This window comes from Dendrobium catenatum, unplaced genomic scaffold (assembly GCF_001605985.2).
Source record: "Dendrobium catenatum unplaced genomic scaffold, ASM160598v2 original_scaffold_177344, whole genome shotgun sequence".
NCBI lineage: Eukaryota > Viridiplantae > Streptophyta > Magnoliopsida > Asparagales > Orchidaceae > Dendrobium > Dendrobium catenatum.
The window spans coordinates 34412-47475 of record NW_021495765.1 but is presented as its reverse complement, the minus strand read 5'-3'; the positions used below and the strand labels follow the sequence as shown (position 1 = coordinate 47475).

Genomic DNA, 13064 nt, shown 5'->3' with positions numbered 1-13064 from the left:
GGGCCGAATTTTTGAGCCCACATTAATCTAATCATTTAATTATAACACAACCATCCAATCTTAGTTTTTCGCTCAACTTATCCTTCAATGAATTTCCTACTTCCCAACAAATACAAATCATACACAATTTTATTTATAGTAACAATGTACTATTACTTCTATAATATTTCCTCATAATTGAGACTCCTGTTATAGTCCAAATGGAGTTACCCTTGGACAGAACAGCCCAACCTTGACTCTGGACCCCTTTGCTACTCGTGCATGCAAATCACTTAATCAAGCATCTTGAGCACCAATCAACACAAAAAATGGTGTGATTCTCCTAGCTCTCATTGCCCTTGGCTCATGATTTAAGAGCCGATGCTAGGTGTTATTATTAGAATAAATAAGTCTTTGTAATTTCCACGTCAGCATTCATTAGATGTATCTAGACGCGGTTACATCAGACCCTGGCGTTAGTCTAATATTTCTTTTACTGTACCGGTAAACCATCTAAGATCTCCTGTATTCCTCCTCGGCATCCCATGACTATTCGCACTATGACCGCACTCTTAAAGCCCTATTCGCAAACTCACCTTCTCACCAACAACTCCCTGCGATCCTGAACCCGCACTACCTATACCGAAGGCCTCTAAGTATACGAATTGGCGTCCAGGCAATGTGTCCAAGAAAATATTTGCTCTCAAAAACAGGCACTTTGAGTCTGTTCTACTCCACGAATGCCTCAATTCTTTGGATGCAAATGGACCTTTAGAACAAACTTCATGCTGACGCGGCTCGGTAGCTCGTTACAAAGCACGTCTTGTATGCTCAAGTCAACCATCAAGAGTACGGAATTAATTACACCGAAACGTTTAGTCCTATCGACAAAACTTCCCACCATCAGAACCTTCTCCCATAGCGCTCATCACAATTGGTCAGTTCACAGTAGACGTTGAAAATGCCTTTCTTCATGTAATCTTAACGGACTGTCTACATGCTACAGCCTAAAGGATTCGAACAGACCAAACAAACCGAATCAATGTCTTCCGGTTACACAAGGTATCTACGGACTCAAACAGCCCCTCGTCAATGGTTACAAATGTCACTGCGTCCCTAACAGCGCTTGGGTTCAACCACAGTCAATCAGATCCATCCTTCTCATATCACAAGAATCCCATACAAATCATATCTTTTGTATGTGGACGACATTCTGATTACTGGAAACAACGACACAGAAATATCATCTCATTACCCAGCTAAACAATCCTATGCTCTGAAACATCTTTGGTCCGTTATAGCTTTCTCGCATAATATTCGATCTGATCAAAACTGTATTTTCTTTCTCAGGCACATTAATGCTAATTCATTCTTCAACTTGTAGGTCCATGCCAAACCAGCAAGACCCACGGCAAATCCGGCTGCAACAAACTGCCTCTCACAATTGCTTCGATCGATCTGTCTGATTCGGCGCTCTTTCGACGGATCATTGGCTTCCCTCAATACTTACTCTTACTCGTCCCGGACATCGCGTTCAGTGTCAATCTCCTGTCGCAACACATGCATAATCCGCTCCCAAATCACATTTATGCTTCTTCAAGCAACTCCTTCGGTACATAAAGGAAGCACAACATTTCGGAATTCCTTAACTAAAGGTAATCTTTTCTTTCGTTCTTTCTCCTCGATGCAGATTGGGCAGGTGATCTGTCTCCCGGAAAGTCCACGTCAGGCTAACTGTACATTCATAAGGCGACAACATCATCTCCTGGAAAGTTCAAAAGCAAATACAGTCGCTCGTTCTCTACCGAAGCGGAAATATTAGATCGTAGCTGCACTTACTGTGAACACCATTATAAATGCTTTCGTCAAGCCTCTTTCTGATTTCGGCATCAAACCCGATCAACCGGTGAACTTCCTGTGACAATATGCCGCATCGCTATCGCGAAACAACCGGTCTTTCACGCTCGTACCAACACACATTGAAATTGATCAAGATTTGTCTGCGATCATATTCAAAAAATAATATCAAAGATTCTACCGGTTTACACGATGATCAGATTGCAGATATTCCTTCCACTAAACCCTCTCTCCCAAGCGAAAATTCCGCCAACCTAAGAGACAAACTGCGGTTCTTCTAGATCCCTCTGTTTGTGGGGTGTATTAGAATAAAATAAATCTTTGTATTTCCACGTCAGCTATATTAGATGTATCTAGACCGGTTACATCAACCTGGCGTTAGTCTATATATTTGCTTTTACTGTCGGTAAACACTAGATTCAAATACAATTTTACTTTCAGCTCTTGTCTTTTCCTCATGTTTTTCTCTATGCTGTGCTGTACCAGATTCTACAGTTATACTCCCCCTCAAATTCTTTCTCCCTTGAATCACCAAAGAACCTCCCAACCTTTATCTTCTGCCCATTGCATCCACATATCCCTCTCCTTCTTCCTTTGACTTAAAGCCTCCACAACGAGCCCTCCTTCAAACGATAAGATAGCCACAATCTTCTTTGCCTCCATAAGTTTCCTTCTGTTTTTCCTTGTTCTTTATAAAACTGGTTTAAGTTTTATTTAGGTATTTAAAATTATTTAAGTATAAGAAATAAAATAGAGAAACCATAATTTAGCTCGCAAGCGTAAGTCAAATCTTGAAATAATTAGTTCAGGTCAAAAATATCGGTATCTTAATGATTTAAGATTGTATTTTTTGACTAAAATTTTATTTTTAAATGTCTTTTGGGTTGCCGTGCTAATAAATTTGATGAAGTTCATCTTGTGTAGAACATTTTAGCTGAGTTTGACATGGTCCTTTTATTTAAAATCTTAAATCAATTTGAAGTTCTGTATTACTCAGCTTCGTGATATGTAACTTTATTTATTAAGGAATAAATATGGTCTTCTTATTTAGAAGTTGATGGACAAAAAGAAAGAATGAAATAAGTTTTTTTACTATGGTTCCATGGAGATGGAAGTTGGTATGAGAAGCACACAAAATATCAACGAAAACTCACCAGTGATGGATCTAACAAGATTCACTGTGCGTATTCTTGGATAGTATGAGTTAGAGAACAGTAGTTAATAAACATTGCAGCCTGAACAGATGTGTCCTGAATGGCCAGAACTGATAAGATCCAATATGACCTGAAACACCACCAGCTTCTGCAACAGCTCTTTATTGGTCGGCCTGTACATAACAAGGTTCTGCAAGGCACAGATGGCCACCACTTTCATTTCTCCGGTTGGCTGCTCTTCAAGAAGATTTACTAGTGCTCGACAGGCGAAACAGCATCTGTTGTCCGTGCCAAGCCCCTCATTCTGTGAAAAGATCACCAAGAGCTATGAAGAATGAGCTGCAAGCAACCTTCCTGCCCTGGGGATTGGGTTTGAAGGAGATCTAGCATACATGGATATGGAGAGATGGAAGAAATTCGCAGCTTCGTTTCTCTTATCTTTGTATTATTTAGCAAAATGTCTCCAACAAATCTTGCAGCCGTTTTCCTCACACTGATGATTTTTTAGAATCCAAAAGGGCCTTTCAACAGCACCGCTTTCAACCATAGCTTCTGCACTGGTTGAATCATCACTTTCCAGAACAAGCAGGCGTTTAATGGCACCATAAACTGTGCTTTCAGTTCCAGATCGGAAGCAATTGTACCATACAGCAACAGGAAACTTCCAAGAATATTCTTGAACTATATTGAGAATTGCTGGATAAAACAGAAGCAAGGCAATTCCCACAAAGCATAAGGTAAGGCGGATCAGCCTGCAAATCTTTGGACAACTCGTATACACCACCCTCTTTGGCAATTGTATTAGGCCTAAGTAAGTGAAATATTAACAAGAGCTTTTATGGCTCTCTGTTGTAAAGACATGAACACCTGATCCAAGGAATTTGAATTAGGGTCGCAACTGCTTGCTCTGTGAACTGGATCATTTGCAGTGTTCCTCCAACAGAAGATGAGAACAAAAGTTCCTTGCAGCCAATGGCTCAGGTTTGAGTTGGTGGAATCCAACAAAAGATATCACTGGTTCAAACAGCTTGATGGGGAAGTAAGATATAATCCACTCGACATTGAGGTTGCTCTAAAATGTTTACAAGAACTTGTAACCGCTATGCTTCCATCAAGGAACCAATCTCTGGCCTTACAAACAGTGAGAAAAGGGCAGCCAAAACTTGGCTGCTGAGGGACCCCTTCGCAATGTCAGCATTGGTTAGTAAGAATAACGAAGCAATTCTGCAAATGCGGCAACAGAGAAAATCAGGAGCTTCTTCCAGGGATGTTAAGCAATGCTTTAATAACTCCCAGCTTTGACCATTTCCATTTTACAAAGATGGCCTGTCTCTTCCTAACTTTACCAAAGCCCTAGACACTGCCTCATGAAGCATGTAATTTCGACCAAACGAAACGATCAGAGGAACAACAGCTCCATGGGCAGCAATTACTTCTGCCAGTTGCTCATCAATCCAAAGCTTTTCAAAGCACGAACTGCTGAATGCTGAGCGGGGCTGAACTCCATAACTAGGAGCGCCACCAAGGCTCTATGCGCGTGCAGCAGCCCATAGTGGACCGAACCTTGTATTTCAAATAGAACACCAACATAGCTCAGCAGCATTTCCCCTTTCAGCTCCACAGAACAGTTTTGAAGAAAGAATTCTGCAGAAAACATCCACAGCATTCAATCTCCGCATCCCCAACAGCCAGGCCTCTAGATGGATTGTCACCTAGCAGTCGAACAAAGCGCCAGCAATGGAAGCATGTTGCTCTCGTTCTGAGTCCTGTATTAAAGTATCCTCAACTAGTGGTTGAACAGCTGTCGGGCGATTCACCCATTTCTGATATGGTCTGAGGAAAACAAGTTCTCCAAATGCTTTTGCAGCACTGTAATCTGGAATTTCCTTCCGCCAGCCCGTAGACTGCCACTAGTTGATTGACCCAGCACCAAAACCAGATTCAAATGCCGTCTTATCTCAGCACTGTTGAATAGCAATCCCCAGTATTCTGTTGCAGCCTCTTCTGTACATCTTGCGGCCCAAGAGAAAGATACTTTGTAGTGCCTCAAGTGCCCCTGCTTCTACCATTACAAGCTTAATTTGGAGAGCAATCTTCAGCAAGTGAATTCAGGAGGCCCAATGAAAGAAAAGGTGCAACCAGGACGATCTGGCATTGTCTTGAGGAGATCCAACAAGTGCAGGAAAATGGCTTTTCTAAGAAGTAGCACCAACCCTAATATCAATCAACTCTGAACAGTTTCTGTCCTAGGGAAATTTGTTCTGGATTTCGTACAGTGAAACTCATCTGACAATTCAAGGAAGTCAGATATATCTGTATCAAGCAACAACCAAGCAATGAAAATGACCCCCAGCAGCGCCAGAATTTGCAACAGCCAACAAAGTACCTCTGCTACCATACAAACAACTTGTCAGGGCTTGCGCACAAAATATCTGGTTTTGATAATTCCTCTGATTTCAATAATTGCAAGACTGGATGCAATGTATTGCGGTATTCGATGCGGATGATATCCCGTCTTGAAAGAGCAGAGCAAGCCCAGTAAAGCACAGACCCATGCAATTATTATCTTCTTTTGAATCACTCTGTAGGAAAAAGTTCAGAGAATCAGAAAGAAACACTTGCGCTAAGGAAATCATAAAATGAACAATAACAATAATAATGGTTCAAATTAAAAATATTATGAAAATTCAGGAGGTACACTCCAAAAAAAATGCCAATTTCCCTATTTCAACAGCAACTAAAATTAAGGTTCAAAGTGGCAGAATGATTAGTAACTACACTTATTGGGCGGCAATACCTGTGAAGCTAAATAAATACTGTGAAATCTTCTCCGTAAGAAAACTCAAGTGCTCCAACTCCATGAAAATGCCTTTGCTTTTCCTTATCATGACAAGCTAGCAAGCAGAGTCAGCCAAATGGAAACTATATTACCATAATTATGGCAAAGCCAGAACTACTTTCGGCATTTTATAGTTTCTCCTATAGGATCCTGTGGATGCATATATCTAATGTCTCCATGATCAGAAATAAACTCGTCATTTGGAGCAGTACCCACAAGTGCACGGATCAAGCTCATGCATAAACTAGAGTCATTTCAGAGATTCTACCAACTTTCCTGGCAGTTATCTTTTGCAGCACAGATAAGTAGAGCAGCCCTCTCCTACTTTTTAACTTTAAGGTGACTGGAGCTAATCACTCGTCTAGCAATTGATGCTACACATCCTGGTTTGGTGGGCTGCTTTTTTTGACACTACAGAACCCAAAATACCAGGCCTGATCACGGCATAACCTAGACAAAAACTTCAATAGATTTCTTGTAGTGTGGGCGCTCCATCAGCTGCACATAAAACCAAAGGGATGAAGTGTGAGGATATTCAGCAAGAGCAGCCAATGGAGGTTTTTTCAAGGCCAGAAGCTTTATTTGCCCCAGAAAAGCAAAGCCAGTGCATGAAGAACCTCTGATGCAGCAGCAGAATCAATATTGGAAAATTCCAGAAGAGCAGCAAAAGAGCTAGACTGCTCACATCTGTTTTATGCTATCAAACAATGCATGATCGCATGGGACACTGTAGGAGACGGGCAACAGCAGCAGCACATAAGTTCTTCCATCAATAGTGCCATCCTCTTAGCCTCGAGTGACAGGGAAGATAATTTTTTCGGGAGTTGCCCTGAGCTGAATTTCATCAATCCAAAGAAGATTAGCTAAAAGCACAAGTTTTGCTTGTTCAGCCACTTCCAGAATGGAGGAGCTAGAAAGAACAACTCAATTGAGGAAATGCATCACTGGCTATGGACAGCACTTCCGGCCTCCCCGCCGCGCGATTTCTTTTTATTTTTTTGGTGAGGGAGTTTTAACGGATTAGTTTCGGGGTAAATTTTGGAAGGCAGATGGGTTTGTAGATAAGACACTACCCAGAGATTTCGCCCTCATTTTGTGAGGACTTTATGATCTGAGTTCTGGTTTCCTATAGGCGCAAGCCCCTATAGTTAATTACCCCTCCCGATCACGAGAGAGAACTTTCGATTAAGGCTAGTCGTCGATCAAATACGTAGAATATACGTGTTATCTGGCATATAGTAGCAGCACTGGATTAGATACTGATAGAAATTGGATTTGGAAATTGGGTTATGATTTGGGTACTTGAGAACTGGATTTAAATTTGAGAATTTGGAGAGTTTGATATTTAAAGTAGAAATTTCATCATCCTGCACTTAAAGCGGATGGTGGGGGAATGGATGATGGGCCCGATCAAGATCCCATGGTTTCGTCATCCCGGGCCATCGTGGTCCCGGATCTACTTAGTCAGAGGAGGTAGTCGACCCAACCTCACAGAAGGATCCTTATCGGCAGCCATGGGTTGCTTCGTTCAAGGGGACCTTGTAGATCGGGGTTGGATGTTTATCTAAGGGGACAAATTTGAATCCACCTTAGCTAACAGAGGGCTTTGTGCCCTATCGATCATATCCTATTGATTCATATCTCAAGGATTTGATGCCAATAAGGAACGTAACGGCGTTGGCCATAACCGGTATTTTGTGGTGCCATTTGGCGGCAAAACCACTCGGTTCAGAGGGCCCCGGGTCATAGCCGTTTATCCTGCGATGCCATTTGGCGGTCAACCGCCGGTTAGAGGACACGTACCACGTCCTTATTGGCAGGAGATTGTTTGAGAATGGATCCTAGTTATATTTTTGACTAGGCATTTGATTCTTTGTGAGCTAGAGTTTATTTGAATTTGTCCACCCTAGCAAACTGTTGCGGAGGGTGGATGGATTTGCTTTTGAGTTTTGGGATGGATAGTTTCATTTTTAAATATCTGGAAATTTTGGAATTGATTTTGGATTTTTGGAGTATTTGGGAGTCATTTGAAGATATGTGTGAACTCCTCCGGTTGAGATTAGCATTCAACGCGGCCATCATCGGGGTGTTCGGGGTCATTTCTATTTGATTGAACCTTGTCAACTCGACAAAGTTGTTGATCGAAGATCGGGTTTCTTGTAGGCTTTCTGCCCTTGTTTATGAATTTTCTTGATTTTAGGCCTTGAAGGCCGAATATGAATGCATTAAAATAAATATTCCAGTCGACTTCGTGACTGCATATTTATCCAATGATTCGAACCCTGTCTACTCCTATTTTCTTGCTTAGGAAGATCTGGCTTCTCATAGGCTTCATGCCTTTGTTCATGAATTTTCTTCGTTGAGGGCCTTAAAGGCCGAATATGAATGTTGTAGACGCCTTCTGTCTGCTTGCATGAGTGTTGCAGATCCGGTGGCGTTGCGTTGTAGATCGTAGTCGCCTTCTGTCTGCTTGTATATGTGTTGCAGATCTGTTGGCGTTGCATTATAGATTGTGGTCGCCTTTTGTCTGCTTTCATAGATGTTGCAGATCCGGTGGCGACTTGGTCTTGATGTTGACTCCCCCTTTCTCATTCACCGGGGGAAGGGACTTTCTGAACTTTGGAGTCAATGACTATTGATTTGGGGAGAACTCCTTTTAGGATCTTCAGTGTAGCAGACCTGTTATTTTCGGTGTTTTTGGATACCAGAGCTGTTTTCTCCCTAAGAATGGGATAAGGGAGAAACTTTGGAACACCAGGAAGTTTGGTTCTAATTTGTTCAAACATTTCCTCCCCTTTGCCAGGGGTGTCCTTTTTTCGTACATCGGGTTGCCTTTATACCTGGTACACTGACAGCACTTGGATCACCACTATCGTAGGTGATATATGTACTTGTGTCCACAGTGGTTCATTGTACTCACAACACACACTGTTGTTATCCACAAGTGGCTCGTATTTGTTTGTAAGGATCCGTAGTGTTTGCTACGAACTCCTAGGAATATTTATAGGAGACCCTCGTTTATTGCATCACATCCACCTTTCACTAATCTCAGGTGGGTTTGATGTCTGGATTTGTTTATAGAGGATGGGTTTTTGACTATCTAGTAGTAGTGCTACCTTCTCAATCAATAGGCATTGATACTTATGTTGGAGTTTCCAATAATGCATGTAAGAGGGACACTCGTGCATTTCATTCTTGCAGGTACGATGCACCCAATTTCGTAGAGACTGTTGTAAGAGTCTACTACATTCTTTATTTGTAAGCATTGAGATCTTGTGTGTTGTTCTTGAAAGTTCAAGTTCTTTATTGCTCATGACAAGTTTGGATCCAATCTTGAGTTCAATTTGAGTGCTTTGCTCTCCACATATTGTTCTTGCTTGAGTTCAAGTAGTGAGCTTGAGTGATCTTATTCAATTCATGTTAGAGTTCATTTGAGTTTGAGTTCTATGTTCGGGTCCCCTGATGTCCGAGTCTTCAAGTTCAAATGTTCAGCTCGTGTCCTTGCTTGTCTTGCAAATTCAAGTTCAAGTGCATACTCAAATTTCAATTCTATTTGGGTTCAAGTTTGAGTTTATTTCATTTGATTTTGACCTTTAGAAATCATTTAAATTTTGTTCAGGTACAAGTCTTTTGTAATGTTGCCCAAGAAGGTCTTCAATTTGTTCAACTCTTTGTACATTTCAGTGAAAATTTCGGCAGCACCCCGGCATATCCCCCGTTTGGGGGAAAATAGAGGAGCTGGGCCTTCCCACCACGCTACTAGAGCGTGTATGGTAGGTGTCCTTAGACACCGCGGCCGTACAAAATTTCATCCCACCACGCTACAAGAGCGTGTATGGGGCCTTCAGCAGTACCCGTACCAGAACAGCAGTGACGTACCAGAACAGCAGTGACTCCCCACCACGCTACAAGAGCGTGTATAGGGCTCTCCCACCTCGTCGTATGCATCGCACCGGGCTCCCTCCTACCGTGCTACAAGAGCGCGTATAGGTGGTTCTCCGGTCCGCTGCAAACGTCGAGAATGGGATTTTGGAACATCATACCTCTCGTAGCTGTGTCGGCGGTGTCGGTGTTGGTGTCGAGGACCGTCCCCACCACGCTACAAGAGCGTGTATAGGGCTTACCCGCCTCGTCGTATGCTTCGCACCGGGCTCCCTCCCACCGTGCTACAAGAGCGCGTATAGGGGGTTTGTCGGTCCGCCGCAAACGACGAGAATGAGGAATAAGCGCGCAAGCAGGGAGAAAGTTACCTTCACAGCTAGTGGAGCTCTTGTTCTTTGCTTCCGATCAGAATGCCGTAACTTCCGTCCCGACAGGTAGGGAAAGTCGTCGAAGCAACGAAGTCGAACAGCAATGGGGGGCGCCGAAGGAGAGAGCTCCCGTTGCTCCGTCCGATCAAAATGTAGTAACTTCCGATCCGTTAGGAATGTCGCCAAAGGAGCGGAGTCGGACAACCAGGAAGGAGCCGAAGAAGCACTCGGGAGGGAGAAAGGGGGTCTTCAAAGCCGGCGATCTCTCGTTGTTGCTTCCGATTTGGATGCCGTAACTTCCGATCCCAACAGGAATGGAATGTCGTAGGAGGGGAGTCGCACAACAGCGAAGGATTCAGAGAAGCAGCGAGAGAGAGAGAGAGAGAGAGAGAGAGAGAGGAAGGGAGAGTGAGAGCCAGTCAGAGAGCTGAGCTCTCTCATTTTCTCCGACATTTAACGCTGCAGAGAAGTGTCGGGCGACATCGTGCGAGACGTGGGAGGAGATCGTGGGCGTGGAGCTCGAGCGACATGGCCGAGAGGTACGTGTGATCCTCTCTCTTTTTTTTTTTATTTCATTTCGGGTCAACAAACATCATTATTATTTGGCTTGAATTGTTAAATAAATGAGCCAAATTTTTCTATTTGTATTCAACTAGTTTACTTATGGGGCCATACACGAGTTGTTAACGAGCATGAAACTTTTCTATAGACTATATATATATATATATATTAATGAGGTATTATTGAGCATAACACATTAGTGCAATACTGTTCATATTTGACTTATTAGGTAACCGAACTTCTAAAAATAAATAAAATTTGAACAAATTATTGAGCCAAACAGCATAAAAAATGATCTTTCTTAACAGCGGTACCACCAAATCCAATCTAGAAGAGAAGTCCACGCAATAGCTGAATTAGCCAAAATTTCCTTAAAATCTTAAGGAAACGTGACAACCAAAAGCCCCTTTTTGTAATTTTTCTGATGTTATTTAGGTAGCATGAAGAATATCATCGTTGTAAAGTTGATATTGCCTTACAGATTGAAGAAAATAAGAACAATTTCAGTTGTTAGATCATCAAAATTGAGGAACAAAATGGAAGCATATCTTATATCATAAGCTTTGCATTCAGTGAAGCCATATACTTCATTCAAGCACTAGCCAATAACAAAAGTGCAGATTCAGAAGAGAATTTTCAAATGTATAAGCTAAGCTGCATCACATCTACGACAGTTGATTTGGTATTTATCATACTAAAGGCTTTGTTTTGAGCTAAGAGTGCAACTGTGATATAAAGGCTTGTAATCAGATCTTATATTGAAGACTTCTGAACGCTTGCATCATATTTCTGTACGAAAACATGGAGAAACGAGTCAGTTCCAGTGTCTTTTTTCTTTAAAGGATATTATAAAGAACTCTCCTTAACAAACAGTTTCTCATAATTCAGTTATATTTCATATCAAAGCTTGCAGAACAAAAAAAAAAAAAAATCAAATATGTGCCAAAAAATACAACTCATGGCTCATTATACTTCTTACAGGCAAAATTTCTGTTTTACAAGCAAAACTCATGTCAAGTGTCAAGAAAATTCAGGGAACATATCATGTTTGATGTTTTTCCATTGAAAATACCCATTAAGAAAAGAATTCCGTTTTGGCCCATTGGCTTAACTTACGGACTTGTTTGGCAATGGCAGCCTCTCAGTTTTGTTTTAAAATAAGAGAAATTTTCAAAAAAAGCCACAATAAGTTTCTTTGACCTAAAATATAGGTTCTTGCTCACGTGACAGTAAGTCAAGAAAGCAAAAGGAAGAAAGGAAAGAGAATATAACAAATCAATGGAAAATAAAGCATAATCAAGTCACTGTTTACCTGAATTTCATTTCATTTCAATCAATTTTCCTTCCAACAAACACGGGCTAATTTTATGGTTCAAAAAGAGAACGAAGAAAAAATAAATGGAATTAATAAACAAATTGCAACAAGTAGCGGATACTTCATACGAGAAATAAATGGACTTGCATACTAAATTCATCATACATTACTCATCTAATTAATTATCAACAAATTAGGTTTATCCCATCTACTTGGGGTAAGTTTTATAATTGATAATTCTTCATACATTCCAATTAAGTATTTCATAAGTTGTCTCTGTTGATTAACCTAATTTTTGTCCAGATCTTATCGTAAAAATACATCCACCTTATCATAAAAGTTTTCCTTCTTAATCTTTCTCTGTCAATCACATCAACCCAACATTTTCAGACATCATCGAACCTTCAATTATACAACAAGCCCACAAACAAATTTAGGCTTCTATTGGGACAGCTTATTAATGCAGGGATATGTTTCAAAGATTACTTTCCATAACAGAACTTTAACATTTAGATAACTTTGTAATCACTTGGTTGATACATTCGACCAAGAATTTGTGGAAAGACTGAGGCAACTGCACATTGATCAATATTTGTTAATGCCTCCCTTCCGACAGAATGTCCCCTTAGTGCACAAGTTATTGTCAAAGTGGGCTCTCTGGAAGTAGTGTTTCATAATCATGGGTCGGAATTTATAATTCACTGCTGATGAAGTTGCTCTGATACTTGTACTACCCAATAAAGGAACTAAATTTGAGTTGGGAAGTGCCCAAATAATTGGGAAATCCATCAATGATATTAAACATGAGATCCTCAGCCTGGACGAATCTACTCCACTTAACGATCTTGTGAAGAAATTTATCATTTTCTTATTGTCCAACTTATTCTTTCCGCTACGTAATTTTGAACCCCTGCTAGAATCCTAACTGTTGCTCATCATGTAGATTTGTTTTTAACTTACAATTGGCTAGCATCCATTAGATATTTCCTAGTGGCCGAGTTCGATGCTATTGTGAGGAAGTTTGACAAAAGCAGACCCCTGGGATATATGAATGGTTTTGTACATGTAATTGTAAGTGCGTCCAACACTTTAGAACCTCTGTGCATATT

At 41.1% G+C, this 13064-nt stretch overlaps 1 protein-coding gene and 1 pseudogene across 1 annotated transcript in view; both read right to left on the bottom strand.

The window, feature by feature from the left end:
- Nucleotides 1-3011: 3011 nt before the first annotated feature.
- LOC114578834 lies at nucleotides 3012-6611 on the bottom strand (annotated as a pseudogene).
- Nucleotides 6612-11164: 4553 nt separating this feature from the next.
- LOC110108235 (outer envelope membrane protein 7) overlaps nucleotides 11165-13064 on the bottom strand; it is a 34562-nt gene continuing 32662 nt past the window's right edge. Inside the window, exon 2 of the mRNA XM_020838793.2 lies at nucleotides 11165-11429. The gene's annotated coding sequence lies outside the window, so the exon portion shown is untranslated. The remainder of the gene's footprint in view (nucleotides 11430-13064) is intronic.